Source organism: Ranitomeya variabilis, chromosome 6 (assembly GCF_051348905.1).
Source record: "Ranitomeya variabilis isolate aRanVar5 chromosome 6, aRanVar5.hap1, whole genome shotgun sequence".
NCBI lineage: Eukaryota > Metazoa > Chordata > Amphibia > Anura > Dendrobatidae > Ranitomeya > Ranitomeya variabilis.
Window position 1 is genome coordinate 88,389,389 of NC_135237.1, and position 12,934 is coordinate 88,402,322.

Here is a 12,934-nt window from a genome sequence, read left to right on the forward strand (position 1 = left end):
TACTGGTGACTGCAACGTACTGGTCACTACAGCGTATTGGTCACTACAACGGCAGTTTGCAATTTTCGCTCAGCAACAACCACTGATGCTTGTTTCTAGAAAACACCCATGGAGTCAAAATCATCACTACATCTGTAGATAAATTCCCAAAGGGTTATAATTTCCAAAATGTGGTCACTTGAGGGGGGATTCTACTTTTCTAGCACTTAAGGGCTCATTATATAGAATCAACAAACTAGTCTAGGAAAATCTGCGCTCCTGGAGGCAAATAGCGCTCTGTCCCTCCCGAGTCACTCCATATGGCAAAGTAGTACTGTACAGGGATGTATGGGGTATCTCTACATTTAGCAGAAATTGTGGGACAAATTCTGGTGCCATTTTTACCCATTTCCCAGTGGGAAAATGTAAAACTTGGGGCTAACACACAATTTTGGTGGTAAAAATGAAAATTATTTTTTCTTCACTGCCCAATGGTTTAAAAGTTTGTGACACGCCTGTGGTGTCAATATAATCACTGCACCCTTAGATTAATTCATTGAGAGGTTTAATTGGTAAAATGGGGTCACTTATGGGGGCTTCTGCTGTTCTGGTATCTCAGGGGCTCTGCCAATGTAACATGGCACCCTCAAACAAATGCAGCAAAATCTGCACTGTAATATGACTCTACTTCCCTTCTGAGCTTTGTATTGTGCCTCAAAAGTAGTTTTCGACCACATAAGGGGTATCGATGAACTTAGGAGAAATTGCACAACAAACTTTGGGGACCATTTTCTCCTTTTGCCCTTGTGAAAATACAAAATTTTTAGCTAAAAAAAGATTATTTTGTGGGAAAAATGTGATTTTTTTTTATTTTCAAGGCTTAACGTTATAAACTTATGTGAAGCACCTGGGGGTTCAAGGTGCTCAATACCCATCTAGGTAAGGTCCCAAAGGGGTCTAGTTTTCAAAATGGTGTCACTTGTGGGGGGTTTCCACTGTTTAGGCACATCAGGGGCTCTCCAAACGCAACATGACAACCGCTAATTATTCCAGCATATATTACATTCAAAAAGAGAAATGGCGCTCCATCCTTTCCAAGCCCTGTCGTGTGCCCAAACAGTAGATTTCCCCCACATATAGGGTATCGGCATGCTCATAAGAAATTGCACAACAAAATGTATGGTCCATTTTTTCCTGTTAAACTTGCAAAAGTAAAAAAAAAATTAGGTCTAAAGGAAAATATTTGTGAAAGAAGAGTATATGTTTTTTTTTTCCTTCCACATTCCGAAAAATCCTGTGAAGCACTTGAAGGGTTAATAAGCTTTTTGAATGTGGTTTTTGAGTACCTTGAGGGGTGTAGTTTTAGAATGGTGTCATTTTTGGTTATTTTCTGTCATATAAGCTCCTCAAAGTCACTTCAAAGTGAGGTGATCCCTGAAAAAAAATGGTTTTGCAAATTTTGCTGTAAAAATGAGAAATCGCCTGTTTAACTTTTAACCCTTCTAACTTCCTAACAAAAAAAAATATGTTTTCAAAATTGTGCTGATGTAAAGTAGACATTTGCGAAATGTTATTTATTAACTATTTTGTGTGATATGACTCTCTGATTTAAGGGCATAAAAATTAAAAGTTTGAAAATTGTGAAAATGTTGTCAAATTTCCATTTTTTTTACAAATAAACGCAAGTTATAGCAATTAAATTTTACCACTATCATAAAGTACAATATGTCACAAGAAAACAGTCTCAGAATCAGTGGCATCCATTGAAGCATTCTAGAGTTATTACCTTATAAAGTGACAGTCGTCAGAATTGTAAAACTTGGCCTGGTCATTAAGGTGAAAACAGGTTTGGGACGAAGGGATTAAAGGTCTGGATCGAGTCCCCCTTTGGTGGTTAACATAGGCCACTGTCACCTGATTGTCGGGAGAGAATCCTGACATGTTGACCCTGTAGGGACATGAGTTTTATTGCTGACTCAATTAACTCCTTTAGGGTATGTGCACACGTCCGGATTTCTTGCAGAAATTTCCTGAAGAAAACCGGAAATTTTCTGCAAGAAATCCGCATTTTTTTTTTGCGTTTTTTTTTCCGTTTTTTTTCGCGTTTTTTTTAGCATTCTGCAAGCGTAATTAGCTTGCAGAATGCTAAAGTTTTCCAAGCAATCTGTAGCATCGCTTGGAAAACTGACTGACAGGTTGGTCACACTTGTCAAACATACTGTTTGACAAGTGTGACCAACTTTTTACTATAGATGCTGCTTATGCAGCATCTATAGTAAAAGATAGAATGTTTAAAAATAATTAAAAAAAATGGTTATACTCACCCTCTGCAGACAGCCAATCTCCTCAGCAGCGTCTGTTCCTATAGATGCCGGGGTGGTTCAGGACCTTCGATGACGTCGCGGCTTGTGATTGGTCGCGTGAGTCACATGAGCGGTCACGCGACCAATCACAAGACAGCGACGTCATCACAGGTCCTGAACCACACCATCTATAGGAACGGAACACTTCGGGGGCCATCAGAGGGTGAGTATATCACTATTTTTTATTTTAATTCTTTTTTTTACCAATTATATGGTGCCCAGTCCGTGGAGGAGAGTCTCCTCTCCTCCACCCTGGGTACCAACCGCACATAATCTGCTTACTTCCCGCATGGTGGGCATAGCCCCGTGCGGGAAGTAAGCAGATCAATGCACTCCTAGGTGTGCGGAATCCCCGCAATTCCGCATTTTTAATGAACATGTTGCTTTTTTTTCCGCGATGCGATTTTTTTCGCGGAAAAAAATGCAACATTTGCACAAAAAATGTGGAATACCCTGTAAATAATAGGAGGCATATGTAAGCGTTTTTTTCGCGTTTTTATAGCGAAAAAAATGAGAAAAAAACAGGAAAAATCCTGAACGTGTGCACATGGCCTTAGGCTTGATGAACCACCTATCTCCTTCCCCCATCCAAATCCCCTGGACTGCTACATCACCAAGATGGGCATCCCACCCTTGGGGCTTGCGTCCGTGGGGATCACCAGGGATACGTTTACCATCCTGGACAGATTAGCAAGATCCTGCCACCAAGGAAGGGATTGCATTGAAGATTGGGATAGAGATATCACTCCTTCTCCTTCCCCCTAAGGGAAGAGTTGTTACATAAAACATCCCACTGCAAGGCTGTACTATGGAATTGGGTCCACAGGACTGCCGGAATACAAGATATCAGCAAACCTAGAAGGGACATAGCCCTTCTGAGGGACATGGTGTGACACTTCAAGGCTCAACACCTGGCATTGGATGCCCTCTAGCTTAAAGGGAATCGGTCACCCCAAAAATGGCCTATAAACGAAGGCCACCAGCATCAGGGGCTTATCTACAGCATTCTGTAATGCTGTAGATAAGTCCCCGATGTCACCTGAAAGATAAGAAAAACAGGTTATATTATACTCACCCAGGGGCGGTCCCACTGCGGTCCGAGCACCTCCTATCTTCATGCGATGATGTCCTTTTCTTTTCTTCTTGCTGTGGCTCCTGTGCAGACGTACTTTGTCTCTTCTGTTGAGGGCAAAGTGCTGCAGTGCGCAGGTGCTGAGCCTCTCTGACCTTTCCCGGCGCCTGCACACTGCAGTACTTTGCTCTGCCCTCAACAGAGCAGACAAAGTACGCCTGCGCAGGAGCCGCGGCAAGAAGAGGACGTGATCGTATGAAAATGGGAGGTGCCGGACCCAGACCGCGGCGCCCAATGGCCCGGACCGCAGTGGGACCGCCCCTGGCGAGTATAATCTAACCTGTTTTTCTTCTCTTTCAGGATACATCGGGGGCTTATCTACAGCATTACAGAATGCTGTAGCTAAGCCTGATGTCCGTGGCCTTAGTTTATAGGCCATTTTTGGGGTGACAGATTCCCATTAATATTCGGTAGGCGACACTGCTGTACCTCAGAATCGAGCAAATGCCCCAGAAATACCTCTACCCTTAGGGGCTCTAAATGTGACTTCCTCAGGTTTAATAGCCACCCCAATTGCTCCAAAGTGGATATTACCCCTTCTACCTGTGTCGTGCAATTTTGGGCCGAATTACCTACTACTAGAAAGTCATCCATATAGGGGAAAAATAAGACATTTTTTTCCCGTAGATGGGAAATTATCTCTGCGACTACCTCGGTCAAGACCCAAAGGGCAATAGCGAGGCCAAGCAGGAGGGCTCTAAATTGAAGTGTCTACTGGACCCTGCAGGACTACTGCAACTCTGAGGAATTACTGATGATCTGCATGTATAGGCACATGGTAGTAAGCATCCTTGATATCTAATATTGCTGATCTTATGGACTTGATCTCAAAAGGGCGCACTTTACCGAACTTGTTCAGACCTTTTAGATTTATTATGGTCCTAAAGGACAGGAAACCAACTGATGCATGGGAGAAATGCCGCCCTTTTAGGTCTGTAGGTTTGCTGTCCTTGAGAACGGATCCCCTCTCTTGTGGTGCTGCCATGGGTGCTCGAATAAAAAAAAAAAACAGATCCCACATGAGTCACCTGCACAGCATCTGATTATTAAGCATATATTGGCATTATTAGGCCACGGTCACACGTTCAGTATTTGTCATTTCACATCAGTATTTGTAAGCCAAAATCAGGAGTGGAACAATCAGAGGAAAAGTATAACAGAAACATGTCACCACTTCTGCTTTTTTCACCCACGTCTGATTTTGGCTTACAAAGACTGATGTGAAAGACTGACCAAATACTGATAGTGTGATGGTAGCCTTAACACAAGAAACTTTATTGTCTGGTAAAATTAATTCCCTGCTGGAGTATAAAACCTGATATACACATGACTATACATATGAAAAAAATCGTCTTTTTTTTTCCCGAATTAAAATTGGACCTTTTTTTTTTAATACACTTAAGGCCCCCTTCATTTGTCCGTGTTTGCAGTCTGTGGCATTTATTTTTTTCATAGATGCCACACATGTCCCTTATAACTTATGGGACTGATCACGTCTGTTTTTTTCACCAGCAGCATAGATGATAAGGGCCAATATAACAAACCAACAGGTCCAAGCTGGAATTAACCAGCAGACCAGAAGAGAACCAAACTATACTTAAAATGTCACACTTATTAGTAATTATTAAAAGGGATAAAAGACACATGCACGCCCCCAGAAGAAGCTAAGGGCGAAACGCACGTCGGGGCGAGAGGGGATAGCCTAACCACCCATAATTTTGTTGCTTACCGGTTGATGTACCTGTGGCTCCTTAGCAAGAGGTAATATAGGTATATCTGATGTGCAAAACTATTATGTAGGGTTTATATTGATGAATGCTATTTATTTAAAGATGCCATAGGCACTGGTTTATTACATTAATTTATAGTACCCTGTCTGACTGCTTACAATTTCAATATAGCATTATATAACTGTGATCCTCTAGGCACTAGGTCCTTACAAGTTTATATTGCGGGGAGCCATTTATATATTTACTAGATGGTGGCCCAATTCTAACGCATCGGGTATTCTAGAATATGTATGTCCACGTAGTATATTGCCCAGCCACGTATTATATTGCCCAGTGACATAGTATATTGCCCAGCCACGTAGTATATTGCCCAGCCACGTAGTATATTGCCCAGCGACGTAGTATATTGCCCAGCGACGTAGTATATTGCCCAGTGACGTAGTATATTGCCCAGCTACGTACTATATTGCCCAGTGACGTAGTATATTGCCCAGTGACGTAGTATACAGCACAGAGCCACGTAGTATATTGCACAGCGATGTAGTATATTGCCCAGCCACGTAGTATATTGCCCAGCCACGTAGTATATTGCCCAGCCACGTAGTATATTGCCCAGCCACGTAGTATATTGCCCAGCGACGTAGTATATTGCCCAGCGACGTAGTATATTGCCCAGCGACGTAGTATATTGCCCAGCGACGTAGTATATTGCCCAGCGACGTAGTATGTTGCCCAGTGACATAGTATATTGCCCAGTGACGTAGTATATTGCCCAGTGACGTAGTATACAGCACAGAGCCACGTAGTATATTGCACAGCGACGTAGTATATTGGCCAGTCACGTAGTATATTGCCCAGCCACGTATGTCACAGGTTAAAAAAATAAAAAATAAACATATACTCACCTTCCAAAGGCGCGTTGTAGTTCTGTCGCCTGTGTGGGGTGCAGGCTGCAGCTTCCGGTCCCAGGGTGTGATGACGTCGCGGTCACGTGACGTCACGGCAGGTCCTTCTCGTGCAGGACTTGTGATGACGCCGCGGTCACATGACCATGACGTCATGGCAGGTCCTTCTCGCAGACCATCCTTAGCACCGGAACCCGACGCTTGCATGGACTGGTCACCGGAGCGTCACGAAGAACGGGAAAAGCGGCGGAAGGTGAGTATATAATGATTTATTTTTTTTAACATTAGATGTTTTTACTATTGACGCTGTATAGGCAGCATCAATAGTAAAAACTTGGTCACACAGGGTTAATAGCGGCGGTAACGGAGTGAGTTACCCGCGGTCCGTTACCGCTGGCATTAACCCTGTGTGAGCGTTGACTGTGGGGAGTATGGAGCAGGCGCCGGGCACTGACTGCAGGGGAGTAGGGAGGGACTAATCGGACTGTGGCTGTCGCTGATTGGTCGCGGCAGCCATGACAGGCAGCTGGCGAGACCAATCAGTGACTTGGATTCCATGACAGACAGATGCCGCGACCAATGAATATCCGTGACAGAAAGAAAGACAGAAGGACAGACAGACGGAAGTGACCCTTAGACAATTATATAGTAGATTTAATTTCCTTGGGGTTGGTTTATTTGGTCCCCTCTATGGGTATTTCTTGTGTTATGATGTACTATCCCTTTTAATAATTACTAATAAATGTGACATTTTAAAGGGCCACTGTCACCCCCCCCAGCCGTTATAAACTAAAAGAGCCACCTTGTGCAGCAGTAATGCTGCAGTCTAACAAGGTGGCTCTTTTAGTTTTTGATTCATTTATTACCTCAATAAAGCGTTTTAAAAATTGGCCACAAATACCAGATATTGTACCTGGAGGCGGTCCGAATCGTCCTCTATCAATCTCCCAACTGCCGTCACTCTTCTCTTCAGGGGCGATGGTCGCCGCCCCCTTCGCGCTGTTACTTCTTAAATCCGGCGCCTGCGCTGTGCGTGCCTGCCTGGGGCCCGCACTGTGTTATTCATTATGCACAGTGCGGGGCTGGGGTTCCTGGGCATGCGCACTGCGCTTGTCAGACGCTCCCCCGGTCCCCCGCCTTCCAGCATTGCCGGAATATACAGGTTTCATTGCCGACGTTTTGAACAGCCACAAAGAACAACGCTGGAAGGCTGGGGACCGGGGGAGCGTCTGACAAGCGTAGTGCGCATGCCCAGGAACCCCAGCCCCGCACTGTGCATAATGAATAACACAGTGCGGGGCGGGGATTCAGGAACAGGGTGGCCGCACTGCCCGCACCTGCGCAGTCAGGCACCCTGCGTCTGAGCTGTGACTGACGATGAAGACTGCGCAGGCCCCAGGCAGGCACGCACAGCGCAGGATTTAAGAAGCAACAGCGCTCAGGGGGTGGCGACCACATCCCCAGAAGAGAAGAGTGACGGCAGTTGGGAGATTGATAGAGGACGATTCGGACCGCCTCCAGGTACAATATCTGGTATTTGTGGCCAATTTTTAAAACGCTTTATTGAGGTAATAAATGAATCAAAAACTAAAAGAGCCACCTTGTTAGACTGCAGCATTACTGCTGCACAAGGTGGCTCTTTTACTTTATAACGGCTGGAGGGGGTGACAGTGGCCCTTTAAGTATACTTTGGTTCTCTTCTTTTGGTCTGTTGGTTAATTCCAGCTTGGACCTATTGGTTTGTTATAGTTATTCGAAGTGCCAAAATTGTTGTATATTATGGGACATTTCCGTTGTGTAAGGGCCAATATAAGTCTATGGGTCCGTGTAAAACACGTACAGTACACGGATGGCATCAGTGTACTGTATGTGTTTAACATTGCAAAATATAAGAGAAGCTTCGGAATTGATTTTTCTGAAGGCATACCGGAAAAAAATCGATGATCCAAAACACTGATGACACCAGTATTGGTATTATATGTGTGAAGAGGGTCTAAGGGTTGGATCACAAGTGTGTATTAATAAAAAAAAGTTGGTCAGTTTCAAGCGCAGCCCCGAGATCTCAATCTGCAACATTTTATGGAAGCACAGGACCCAAAGCCTCGCACCTCCGTGACACCCCCTCCTCCCAGACCAGGTCCTGCAGCATCGTCCCACTACTGCCACCGGCTTTCTGCAGCAGCGACACTGACTCCTGTGACTCAGCTCCACTGCTACCGTTTTCCTGCAGAAGCTACCCTGCCTCATGTGACCCCTCTCCATGACCGCTGGCTTCCTGCAGCAGCAACTCGGCCTCCTGTGACCCCTCTCCACAGCCGCTGGCTTTCTGCAGCAGCAACTCTGCCTCCTGTGACCCCTCTCCATGGCTGCCGGCTTCCTGCAGCAGCAATTCGGCCTCCTCTGACCCCGCTCCATGACCACCAGGTTCCTGTAGCAGCTACATTACCCCCTGTGGCCCCGCTCCATGACCGCCTGCTTCCTGCAGCAGCAACCCTGCCTCCTGTGACCCCGCTCCACGACCGCTGGCTTCCTGCAGCAGCAATTTGGGCTCCTTTGAACCCCGTCGGCTTCCTGCAGCAACTCGGCCACCTGCTTTCTGCAGCAGCGACTCTGCCTCCTGTGACCCCACTCCACCGCCTTCCTGCAGCAGCAACTCGGCCTCCTGTGACCCCTCTCCATGGCCACCAGCTTCCTGCAGAAGCGACCCTGCCTCCTGTGACCCCTCTCCACGGCCATCGGATTCCTGCAGCAGCGATCCCTGCCTCCTGTGACCCCTTCTCCATGGCCACCAGCTTCCTGCAGAAGCGACCCTACCTCCTGTGCTCCCTCTCCACGGCCACTGGCTTCCTGCAACAGCGACCCTACCTCCCGAGACCACCGGCTTCCTGCAGCAGCGACCCTACCTCTTGTAACCCTCCTCCATGGCCACCGGCTTCCTGCAGCAACAATTCGGCCTCCTGTGAACTCGCTCCATCGCCGCTGGCTGTCAGGACTCTGAACATTTTTGATTACCTTTTGTGCCTTACTGCCCCTTTCCAAGATGGCGTCTTTGGTCTCATGTGCACTGTGTCTTCCTGCTATAAAAGTCCACCCCAGCCTTCAGTCTGTGCTAGAGTATTTTGCCTTGCATCCAGCTCCTGACCCTGTTGACTCCCTGGCTGTATACCTGCTCCTGTGAACCTGTGTGGTGATCCTGCTACTCTGCTCTGAGTTCCTGCTGCATACACCAGTTTCCAGTAATCCTCCTTCATCTGCTGCTGGTGTTTATTTCCATCTGCATTTGTTGGACATGTAAGCTGTTGCTGCTCTGCAAAGACCTGAGACTATTACCCAGGCCTCCCTGGTTGTGCTAAGATATTATTTGAACTGCCTTATAAGCATAGCAATCTGTGTTTGGACTAAAACAATGACTTATTTGTGTCAAGGATCCTCAAGAATAATTGTGCTTCATAGACTTTCTGCGTAATTGCATTTTCCTCTGAAGTTTCCTATAGACTGCTAAGCTGCGTTTAATATTTACACCAAGTGTTGTGGACTTGAGTTTCTCTCTGCACTTGTTTGAATCACAGTGTGATAATATACACTTTACCACTTATAAAACTGTGTCCTGTAGTTATCTTGTTCCACGCAAAGAGTCTCCTGAGTTATCCCCTATAATTATTACAGGATAATCTAGCCTGAAAAAAAAAAGGAGACTGCTGGAACAATGACTGTAGAAAGCAGATTAGAGCAGGTGTTTTCCATAATTAGATCACTGCAGAAAGATGTGGAAGGTCTGCAAAAGAAGTTTGGAAGCTTTGAACACAATCAACAAGTGTTTGTACAAACTTTGCAGGACTTAAGCACCCGCATGGCAGCAAAGGAAAACAAACTTGCTGGCATAGAGTCCCAGTATGGACGGGCTTTTCAGGACATAAGCACGCAAATAGCTGCACAAGCGACGTTACCCTCTGGGCAACCGCCACCAGCTAGCCCACCTAAGTTGCCCCCATTCAGATTAAATGGTGATCGCGACAAATTTCGTGGCTTTGTGAATCAATGTGTGCTATATTTTGATGTGCATGCTGACCGTTTTCCTACTGATAGATCCAAAGTATTGTGTGTAATAATGCTGCTTACCTCACGAGCGCTCGCCTGGGCGAATCCGATGATTGAGTCTCGTGACCCACGGTTAAATAACTTGGATGATTTCTTGGACGCTATGGCATTAATGTTTGATGATCCTAATCGCCGTGCAACCGCTGAATCTGCTTTATTGTCTTTACGCCAGGCTAAACGTTCTGTTATTGAGTATGCTACTGAATTCAGGAGATTAGTGGTAGATACCAATTAAGACAGTTATGTAGAATTGCCTATTTTTAAAAGGGGTCTGTCTAGTATTGTAAAAGATGAATTAGCTCGCTCTGAGTCACAAGAGCTTGAGACATTTATACAGCATTGTGTGCGCATAGACATTCGCCTTCCTGAGCGTAGGCAGAAGTTTGCTGCATATAACCGTATTTCTAACTTTTCCCTTCCTTCCAAAGAGCCTGCAGGTAAAACCACTCGGGAGGTGGAGGAGGTGCCCATGCAAATTGATTCCGTTCAAAGGCGCGAGATTAATGAGCACCGGGAGCATCGCCCTCGTGAAAGTCTATGTTTCTACTGCGGTCAGTCTGACCACTTTTTAATCAACTGTCCCAAGTATCCCAAGCGGCCTAACAAGGTGCTAGCAGCAGTAGGAGAATATGACAACTGTGATGATGAATCTGACATCTCTGAATGTAGCCTGCCTTTAAACGCTGTATTCCATTCACTTTCTATGACTTCACTCCCCAATGAGCTTAAGGAAAAGAACTCTCACTGTTCTCTCCCTATTAAGATCCTGTGTTCAGGACAGTGGATTTCCAGTGCAGCTATGATTGACTCTGGTGCAGGTGGCAATTTCATGGATATCTCATTTGCCAAGGAACATGGTTTTGAAATTCAGCAAAGAGCCTCTCCAATTACCATGGAAACAGTGGATGTGTCACCTTTAATCTCTGGGCCTGTGGATCAGGAGACCGTACCCCTTGAAATTTTGTTGGAGCCTAATCATCAGGAGCAACTTCTCATTTTCCTGTGATTTTAGGCATTCCTTAGTTGCGTTCCCAGAACCCAATTGTCAACTGGGAGACCAAGGAGATTATCTTTCCAACAAGGAGCAACTCAGCGTTAACTGAATCTGTCCCCGAGTCCACAGCTACGGAACCACCTGTACAGGTATTTACTTTACCTTCAGCATATAAAGAGTTGTCTGACATCTGTGACAAGAAGAATGCAGATCAGCTTCCTCCACACAGGCATTATGACTGTCCCATTGAGCTTCTCCCTGTGGCAGCTATTCCTTTTGGTAACGTATACCCTTTGGCGGCACCTGAGCTTCAAGCCTTAAAGGAGTATATTGATGAAAATCTGGCCAAAGGCTTCATACGTCCTTCTTCCTCACCAGCAGGGGCACCTATATTTTTTGTAAAAAAGAAGGATGGGTCCCTGAGACCCACTGTTGACTATCCGGAACTCAATAAGGTAATCATACGAAACCGTTACCCTTTGCCTCTGATTCCCGAATTACTGGAAAGAGTCCGCCCAGGGGATGAGTGGAAGACAGCATTCAGATGCCGGTATGGACACTTTGAATATCTTGTGATGCCCTTTGGGCTTTGTAACGCCCCTGCAACGTTTCAACACCTTGCTAATGACATTTTCAGAGATTTGTTGGACTAGTTTGTGGTGATCTATTTGGATGATATACTAATCTTTTCTGACTCTCTACAGGAACATGAAAAACATGTCAAAACTGTTTTAAGACATCTGAAAGAGAACCATCTGTATATTAAGCTGGAGAAATGCGAGTTCCATCGTTCTGAGATACAGTTCTTAGGTTATATCATCTCTCCCCAGGGGCTGAACATGGAATCTGGTAAGATTCAGGCTATCGTTGACTGGCCAGTACCCAAGAACTTTAAGGAGGTCCAATGTTTAATTGGTTTTGCAAATTTCTACAGACGCTTCATTCGAAATCTTTCTGATATTGTCCGTCCCATTACTTCCTTGACAAAGAAAAAGCCCTTTAAGTGGTCATCACAGGCTCAAGAAGCTTTTGATCGGCTTAAGATCTGTTTCACCTCAGCACTGCTGTTGATACACTAAGATCCAACACTTTCTTTCATTGTGGAGGTGGACGCTTCTGATACTTTGGGGGCTATTCTCTCCCAAAGAACTGGAGAGAAGGGTCTGCTACATCCTTGTGCTTTCTTTTCCCGTAGACTAACCTCAGCAGAGAATAATTACGACGTGGGAGACAAAGAATTGCTGGCTATAATTGCGGCTTTCAAAGAATAGAGGCATCATCTGCAAGGAGCTGCACAACAGATTATAGTGCTAACTGACCATAGCAATTTAGAGTTCCTTAGATCCGCTAGATGTCTTTCTCCTCTTCAGGCTCGTTGGAACGTTTTTTAAATCAATTTAACTTTGTTATCTCGTACAGTCCAGGTTCTCGTAATGGGAAGGCTGCTTTATCCCGAATCAATGCTGCAGATTCCATACCTGGAGCCCTGTCCAAGACCATTCTATCTGATGCCAATTTCATCGGTTTTCCACGATCAGGACTTGTGGAAGGAATGCAGGGAGGCTTATGACGGTGATGTATTTCTGGCCAACCCACCTGTGGATATTAATCTTGTCTTTAAGGGTGGCATGTGGTTCAGAGATCGACGTATCTACGTCTCGAAGGTCATCCGTCTGCAGATCCTCAAGTTGGTACATGACTCCAAGTTGGCTGGTCACAGGGGGGTACAGAAG

General features: G+C 45.5%; 1 long non-coding RNA gene across 3 annotated transcripts in view; it reads right to left on the bottom strand.

Moving 5' to 3' along the window:
* LOC143781856 (uncharacterized) overlaps window positions 1–12,934 on the bottom strand; it is a 67,692-nt gene that overhangs the window by 49,646 nt on the left and 5,112 nt on the right. The window contains exon 1 of one of the 3 annotated variants that reach the window (XR_013216821.1): window positions 4,336–4,362. The exons of 1 other annotated variant lie outside the window; for it this stretch is intronic. This is a non-coding gene — a long non-coding RNA (uncharacterized LOC143781856). Of the gene's footprint in view, window positions 1–4,325; window positions 4,363–12,934 lie in introns of those variants that run through there. One more of the 3 variants, XR_013216823.1, reaches the window with a different exon arrangement.